The sequence below is a fragment of the Triticum urartu genome, chromosome 7 (genome assembly GCF_003073215.2).
Source record: "Triticum urartu cultivar G1812 chromosome 7, Tu2.1, whole genome shotgun sequence".
In the NCBI taxonomy this organism is placed as follows: Eukaryota; Viridiplantae; Streptophyta; class Magnoliopsida; order Poales; family Poaceae; genus Triticum; species Triticum urartu.
Window position 1 is genome coordinate 556,697,573 of NC_053028.1, and position 9,114 is coordinate 556,706,686.

Genomic DNA, 9,114 nt, shown 5'->3' on the forward strand with positions numbered 1-9,114 from the left:
TTCTTAGATATTTCAATACGGACTACATACAAATATATGAACATACAAATATATATATAGATATATTTTAAAACATAGATTCATTCATTTTACTTTGTATATAGTTTATATTTAAATTTTTAAGAAGACTTATATTTAAGAACGAAGGGGGTATATGTTTTAAGAAGATATGAATATGGTCATATTCTGCATGCAACGACCCAACCCCTGATGCCTATATGGAATTATGAACCATCACATGTAAAATAGAAGCTCAGAAAAATTTCTATATATATTAAACGATCCCGCAAAAAAAGAATCCACCATCTCACCACCATCACCAAAATCACCAAGGGGGGAGGAGTCCTCACAGACACCTACTCAGGCAAAGAAAACGGAACAAAAAAATCGCTCACTCTTCCCCTCGGCCACCCAGCCTGTGTGGACTCCAAATATGAAAATGGAGGGGCCACAGGCATACACGCACTCTTCATTTACTGCATGGCAACCGACATCGACACACACAGGAAATTAGCACCGTCGGCTAACGGCTCTATAACATCCCTTCATCCTTGTATGATCCATCTCGATCTACTCATCTTCTCTAGTTCGCCTCCTCACTTGTGTCACACCTCTCATGCCCCCCGCCCGGAGCCTCCCAGCGATGCGTCGTGATGGCTCATGCTGCCACCGCCGGCTCATGCCTCCCTTGACGTCCTCCTCCTCCTTCAGTCAAGGGACTCGTCACACCAATATTGGAACTCATTTCCTGATTTCATCAAAAGGTTAGGTAAGACAAATATCTGCTAGGCGATCGACCAAAAGGAAAAAATCGAAGTATTCAGTTCAACCATCAATTCGCAAAATCACCATGCCAGTAATAAGTTTATTTTTACAAAAAAGTATTTCTATTACTCAATGATTGTTACATCATTAACTAATAAAGGTACATGCTATTTAGGTGGATTATCCAACAAAATTCAAGGAGAAGTAAATTTGGTTTCCCTAGCAAGCTCATGGGCCACAAGATTTGCTTCCCAAGAGAAATGTTCAACCTTCAAAAAAAAAAAATCTTGAACAACTCTGTGTGCATATGGTAGCAGTCCTCACGAATCAAGTTAGTACCTTGCATGAAGTCACTCTTCTTCATCCAAAAAGTCATTGTCTTGACTGCTACTATCTGTGTTGGCCACAGCATCGGTTTGAACCTACATACTTTCACGTGGTTAGCCACAAAATGAAACATATGACCACATTATGTAAATGGATAAGTGTGTGTCAAAACTGAAAAATCAACTACACCTAGTTGACCAAGAATTAATCCACAAGATGCAATATATGTAACTAATTTAGGTATAGTAGTAAATCAATCCCATTTGATTCATTCTTTATTCGCTACTATGAAAGTACCGCAGACCCCTTGTAGACTACAAAATTTGTATTAGTAGTATACAACAGTAACATGTACACAAAAATTGACAACCTCCCAAGCCCTGAAGAGTCACTTCAGAACAACTTTTTCAAATAGCAATTTCTAGTATGCATTGAGTAGGATTATCTTAAGAAGTACTCCACCTCATGTCTTCTTCCTATAAGTCCCACAAAATGGCAACAAACAGGTAGATTCTTTAAAAGAGAGGATCCATAGGGCCATTGAGTGCAGCTTCAGGTCAGTTTTGAAACTGAACGTGGTTTGAGCAAATTTATCATCTTTTTAAATCTGCTTTAGCTTACCATTTGTAACGAATATAGTTCACCAGAATTTAACACTCCACGGGAACTAAACTGAGCGAGAGTTTTTGTATCTAAAGCGTACCTGATGCCGTGAGCTCTCGATTGTACTGCATTAAATGTAGAGTCACAAATGTCAGGCATAAACTAGTTGGTCTCTCATCAAGCAACAACTGATAAAACCAGGCTATTTGCAACTTGACAACATACAGGCAGAGTCACACAAACAGACTTCCGCTTGATATATATATCACCTCGTCTCCGGAATAATCTATCAACTTCTGTTTCACCTGGATCGGATTGGCTTCAATCCAGATCGCATTGTTCTGGATAATCCCCACGAAATCAAATGAACAGTGGACCCTCGCCTACTCTTCGGCCATCATCACGGACAGCTTGGAACATCATGTACACTTGTTTTAGGTGCAGATCCGACATCAGATACACTTGTTTTTTCATTCTGAATATCTAAATAGTAGTAAGAGTTGGATCTGAAAATTCCCAGTCTGTCATAGCATAACATCAAACAGGATGTGGGCGGAGTACTTTCGCCGATGCTAATCAACGCTCCTGCCTCAAACACCTGCACATGTGGCCAAAGAAGAATCGGAGAGATAAGATGACACAAAGCAGAGAGCATGAGGACAAGAGGAGGAGATGTGATATTCAGCCACAGCCACCCCGAGCCCCGTCAACAGGCGTACACCGCAGGCTCTGAGGCCGCCGCCCCGCGCCACATCAACTTGGTCGGGAGGAGCAGGACCAGGACGTCCGCGTGTTCCCTTTGAGCCGGTGGCCAATCCGGCATAGTCTGTAGCCCCTGAACCGAAACAGAGTGGCCGCACACGTGCCGATTCGTCGTGGCCGCCGATGCCGCTCGCCGGACCCCAAAGGAGGAGGCGTGTGGGCGGACGGTCGGGCGAGACGTGGCCGCCCGCGTGCGGCGCATCATGAGGAGCATGTGGTCTGTGGCGCCGCAGTGGTGGGTAGAGCGCGCCGGAGAGGGAGAGGAGGAAGACGGTAGCACGCCGGCGCCGGTGAAATCGGGGAGAGGAGGATGGGGGCGTGGCGGCGGGGCAGAGGGAACCCTCGTCTTCTCGTGCGCGATAGCGATGTCAACGACGGGGCTGCATATGAGACTTTTTTTTTCACTTATTATTATGGTCGGCCTATAGTGGACGACGGGTTTATTTCCATAATACTTAAGAACTCAAACCATGCTTTATTATTAGGGAGAGAATTCTGTTTTATATTCACATTTTTATTTTCTTTATCCTTTTTGCTTTTTTAATTTAAAAATACTATAAATATATATTACAAAAAAACACTTAACATAAATTTAAAAAAAATGTCAATTTTGCATTTGAAATATCTTTGTAACGTATACGAAAAATGTACAACGTGAATCAACAAAAGCAGGAAATGTTAATCATGTGTACGATTTTTTTTGACATTTAGAAAATGTCCCACGTTTTGAAATAAATACTCGTGACATTTAAAAAAATGTTTGTACGTTGCAAAAAAATGTTCCTGTGATACAAACTATTTATACATTAAAAATGTATGTTACATTTAATAAAAGTGTTAAACAAGTTTCAAATATGTGTTTGTGACATTCTCACAATGAAAATTGTACAATGTAAAAGAAATGTTGCAATGTTAAGATTTTTGTATCATTAAGAAAATGTTCTAAAGTGCATTTAAAGAATGTTTATTTTACATTATATATTTTTTATTTTCTTAATGATAAAAAAATCTTAACACATATTTTAACAGCTAAACATGTATTTAAAAATGTGAAGTATTTATAAAATATGTTTAATGATAATGTTACAAACACATATTTGAAACTTGTTAACACTTTAAATACATGTTTAGCTACTAAACTATTGTTAAAATAATGTTCTAAAACATTATCACATTTTTTAAATACAATGTTAAAATAATGCTTTTGTTAAATTGCTAAACATGTATTTAAAAAATGTGAAATATTTATAAAAAATGTTTTAGATCTATATGAAAATGTACAACATCTATGAAAAAAGTAGAGATCAAATCACATACTGGAAAAAAATATTAATCATGCATTGAAGAAAATATTAAACATGTGTAAAAAATGTTCCTAATGTACAGAAAAAATGTACAATGCGTATGAAAAATGTAGACATGTGTTTTCTTTAACACAATACAATCAAAGTCGCTTTCATACACGAGCATACGCTCACCTTTATGAACGCACGCATGCCCCTACCCATGTGAGCACCTCCGAGAGGCTGAGTCGGCATAACATCTTAAGATTTTATGAAGTCATCACATGTGTCTCACAGTCGACGGAACGTCTCCTCCCACTGAACGAACATCGCCAGAAGCTTGAAATAAATCCCGGAATAATGCGAGCACCAATGTCAAGTTTAGAGCATCTCCAGCCGCGCCCCCAGAACGGCCTCCCCAGGCGGTTTATTTGCGCCGGCGACGAAAAAACGGTCCAGTCGCGCCTCCAGGACGCCGAATTCCGCCAACTCGGCCCGTTTTTGCGCCCGGCGCTCGGGGGCTCCGTCGCAAGGGAAAAACGTTCCTGGGGTCACATTGACAAGCGAAAAGTCAAGCCATCCGCCCAGATTCACCTCCTACCCCCCCCCCCCCCCCCCCCCCCCCCCCCCCCCCCCCCCCCCCCCCCGCGCTCGGCCGCCACCCTGCCGATCCCGGGGCCGACCACCGCCCGCCTCAGCTAGGTAGACCATCTCCCGCCAGGAAAAAGAAGGGGTTCGCCAAGGCAGCCTCTCCGACGCCGCCCCGACACCTTTTCCGGCGCTTCGCCCGCGCAGGGCCTGTACACCGGCGGGCTTGCGCCCACCTCGCCCACAAGGTGTTCGGTGAATTGCCCGGTGATACGTCTCCATCGTATCTACTTTTCCAAACACTTTTGCCCTTGTTTTGGACTCTAACTTGCATGATTTGAATGGAACTAACCCGGACTGACGCTGTTTTCAGCAGAATTGCTATGGTGTTATTTATGTGCAGAAACAAAAGTTCTCGGAATGACCTGAAACTTCACAAAACAAGTTTTCGGAAATAATAAAAAATCCTTGCAAAAGATGAAGGCCAGGGGGCCCACCACCTGTCCACGAGGATGGGGGGCGCGCCTGCCCCCCTAGGGCGCGCCCCCTACCTCGTGGGCCCCCTGGAGTGATGACCCACAAGTATAGGGGATCTATCGTAGTCCTTTCAATAAGTAAGAGTGTCAAACCCAACGAGGAGCAAAAAATGATAAGCGGTTTCCAGCAAGGTATTCTCTGCAAGTACTGAAATAAGTGGTAACAGATAGTTTTGTGATAAGATAAATTATAACGAGCAACAAGTAACAAAAGTAAATAAAGTGCAACAAGGTGGCCCAATCCTTTTTGTATCAAAGGACAAGCCTAGACAAACTCTTATATGATGTAAAGCGCTCCCGAGGACACATGGGAATATCGCCAAACTAGTTTTCATCACGCTCATATGATTCACGTTCGGTACTTTGATAATTTGGTATGTGGGTGGACCGGTGCTTGGGTGCTGCCCTTACTTGGACAAGCATCTCACTTATGATTAACCTCTATTGCAAGCATCCGCAACTACAACAAAAGTATTAAGATAAACCTAACCATAGCATGAAACATATGGATCCAAATCAGCCCCTTACGAAGCAACGCATAAACTAGGGTTTAAGCTTCTGTCACTCTAGCAACCCATCATCTACTTATTACTTCTCAATGCCTTCCTCTAGGCCCAAATAATGGTGAAGTGTCATGTAGTCGATGTTCACATAACACCACTAGAGGGGAGACAACATACATCTCATCAAAATATCGAACGAATACCAAATTCACATGACTACTAATAGCAAGACTTCTCCCATGTCCTCAGGAACAAAAGTAACTACTCACAAAGCATAAATATGTTCATAATCAGAGGGGTATTAATATGCATATAGGATCTGAACATATGATCTTCCACCAATTAAACCAACTAGTATCAACTACAAGGAGTAATTAACACCACTAGCAACCTACTAGCACCAATCCTAAACTTGGAGACAAGAATTGGATACAAGAGATGAAGTAGGGTTTTGAGATGAGATGGTGCTAATGAAGATGTTGATGGAGATTGCCCTCTCCCGATGAGAGGAGCGTTGGTGTTGGTGTTGACGATGATTTCCCCCTCCGGGAGGGAAGTTTCCCCGGCGGAACAGCTCCGCCAGAGCCCTAGATTGGTTCCGCCAAGGTTCCGCCTCGTGGCGACGGAGTTTCATCCGAGAAGATGGCTTATGATTTTTTCCCATCGAAAGACTCCATATAGCAAAAGATGGCCACCGGAGGGCCACGAGGGGGCCCACGAGGTAGGGGGGCGCGCCCCCCACCCTCGTGGGCAGGGTGTGGCCCCCCTGGTGAAGTTCTTGCTCTCAGTATTTTTATATATTTGGAAAACATCTTCCGTGAAGTTTCAGGACTTTTGGAGTTGTGCAGAATAGGTCTCTAATATTTGCTCCTTTTCCAGCCCGGAATCCCAGTTGCCGGCATTCTCCCTCTTTATGTAAACCTTGTAAAATAAGAGAGAATAGGCATAAGTATTGTGACATAATGTGTAATAACAGCCCATAATGCAATAAATATTGATATAAAAGCATGATGCAAAATGAACATATCAACTCCCCCAAGCTTAGACCTCGCTTGTCCTCAAGCGAAAAGCCGAAATCAAAAAATATGTCCAAATGTTTAGAGATAGAGGTGTCGATAAAAATAAAATACGGACATGAGGGCATTATGATCATTCTTAGAACAACAACTTATATAACTCTTGTCATATGATCTCTAATGCTAGAGTAATAATTCAATCACAATATCAAGTATGAATTGTAAACTTTATTGAAAACTAACAAACTACAATCTCAGTCATTGAAGCAATTGCAATTTATCATAACATAGGAAAGAGTCAATGTATAAGAGCTTTTCAGCAGGTCCACATACTCAACTATCATATAATCTTTCACAATTGCTAACACTCACGCAATACTTATGGGTATGAAGTTTTAATCGGACACAGAGAAAGATAGGGGCTTATAGTTTTGCCTCCCAACGTTTACCGCAAAGGTAATGTCAACAGTAATAGTTCATGGAAACTCACATCCAATTAGCCATATATACCAGGATCTTTCCAACATATTGTGCTTGCCAAAGGATAAAATGTAAAAAGGAAGGGTGAAAATCACCATGACTCTTATGCACTGTAGGAGATAAAAGTAAAAGATAGGCCCTTCGCAGAGGGAAGCAGAGGTTGTCATGCACTTTTATGGTTGGATGCACAAAATCTTAATGCGAAAGAACATCACTTTATATTGACCCTTGTGATATGGACCTTTATTATGCAGTCTGTCGCTTTTATTACTTCCATATCACATGATCGTATAAAGCTTATTTCCTCCACACCAATCAATCATACATATTTAAAGAGCAATTTTTATTGCTTGCACCGATGACAACTTACTTGATGGATCTTACTCAATCCATAGGTAGATATGGTGGACTCTTATGGCAAGACTGGTTTGAGGGTGTTTGGAAGCACAAGTAGTATCTCTACTTGGTGCAATGAATTTGGCTAGCATGAGGGGGAAAGGCAAGCTCATCATGTTGGAAGATCCAAGACAATATAATTCATCTCAGATGTAAGGAAACATAACCCATTATGTTGTCTTCCTTGTCCAATGCCAACTCTTTAGCATGTCATATTTTAGTGAGTGCTCACAATCATAAAAGATGTCCAAGATAGTATATTTATATGTGAAGACCTCTCTTTCTTTATTACTTCCTATTAATTGCAACGATGACCAAAACTGTGTTTGTCAACCCTCAACAACTTTTATTCATCATACTCTTTCTATGTGAGCTCATTACTCTCCATAAGACTCACATGACCTCTTTGTTTCTTTTTATTTCTTTCTCTTTTCTTTTATTCACTTAGGATCATGGCAAAATAATCAAGCCCTTGACTCAACACTAATCTTTATTATATAGCTCACGGACTCGATTACATAGAAGGATAATAAAGCAAAACTCACGACTAGATCATACTAGGAACTTTTATTCTACTAGATCAAGATATTACCAAAAGGATCGAATTAAGAAAAAGGTAAAGATAAAGTGATGGTGATACGATACTGGGGCACTCCCCCAAGCTTGGCAGTTGCCAAGTGGAGTGCCCATACCAGATACTCAATTCTTCTTTGTTGGTGGAGACGGTGGTGATTTTGTTGATGGCGTAGGTTTGTCGTCCTTCTTCCAAGGCATAGGCTCACCATCATAGAAAGATGGCCGAGTCTCCGGGATCCTCAAATCTGCAGCCAAACTCATCCTTTTGAATCTATATTCATACTCATAGTTTTGGTTTTGTAGGTCATAGATTTGAGCTTGAAGGTGCTCAATTTTCTCGTGAAGCTTGAAGATGGTCTCCCCGATGTTGTCGGCATCCAGCTTGTGTTTGTTGGTGAATTCTGCGATCATCATGTGGTTGGAGTTGAGTCCACGCTCCACCATCCCCTGACACTTGAAAACTTGTTGCTCCATTGCTTCGAGCCTCGTCTCCACGCTTCCGGTCCCCTTTGGTCCCTCAGCATCACGGATGTGCAACAACCCATCACGCATCTCAATGGTTTGAGGGTGTCGCTGCACCTCCGCGAGGTAAGGGTTGATGACCTTATCAAAGAACTTGTCCTTGGGAGCACTTGGAGACGCCATGATAATCTAGATCTGTCAGAAAAACAGCTCGAAACAAAGACAGGAGATTTTTGCGTGATACGGGAGTCAAAATCCCCGGGAGATTATATAATGAATTTTTACCGACCAAAATATGTGTCGTGTACGAAAACGGAGTCCAGAGAGCACACGAGGTGCCCACGAGGTAGGGGGCGCGCCCAGTAGGGTAGGACGCGCCCTCCACCCTCGTGGAGACATCATGTCCTTCCCGGACTGCTGCTTATTTTTCTATTTTTCTAAATAATCCAAAACGGAGAAATATTGCCTTAAAAACTGTTTTGGAGTCGGTTTACTTACCGTACAACATACATATTCCTTTTCGGAGTCTGAAACGTTCCAGAAAGTGTCCCTTATGTATTCCTCCGGGGTTACGATTTCAATAACATTGGTTTCAACATTTATGGGATTACCTGAGATATAGTGTTTGATTCTTTGACCGTTCACCACCTTCGGATTTGTGCCTTCGAAGTTGTTGATTTTTATGGCACCGGAACGGTAGACCTCCTCGATAACGCAAGGACCTTTCCATTTAGAGAGAAGTTTTCCTGCAAAAAATCTTAAACGAGAGTTGTATAGCAATACATAATCACCTACATTAAACTCACGCTTTTGTATC

General features: G+C 41.9%; 1 long non-coding RNA gene across 1 annotated transcript; it reads right to left on the reverse strand.

Annotated features, from left to right (window-relative positions):
• Positions 1 to 241: 241 nt before the first annotated feature.
• Positions 242 to 2,943, reverse strand: LOC125523439. The gene is made up of 3 exons (XR_007290230.1): positions 1,796 to 2,943; positions 1,105 to 1,187; positions 242 to 748 (listed from the first exon to the last, which is right to left on the reverse strand). It is a non-coding gene; the product is annotated as an uncharacterized LOC125523439 (long non-coding RNA).
• Between the last annotated feature and the right edge of the window lie 6,171 nt (positions 2,944 to 9,114).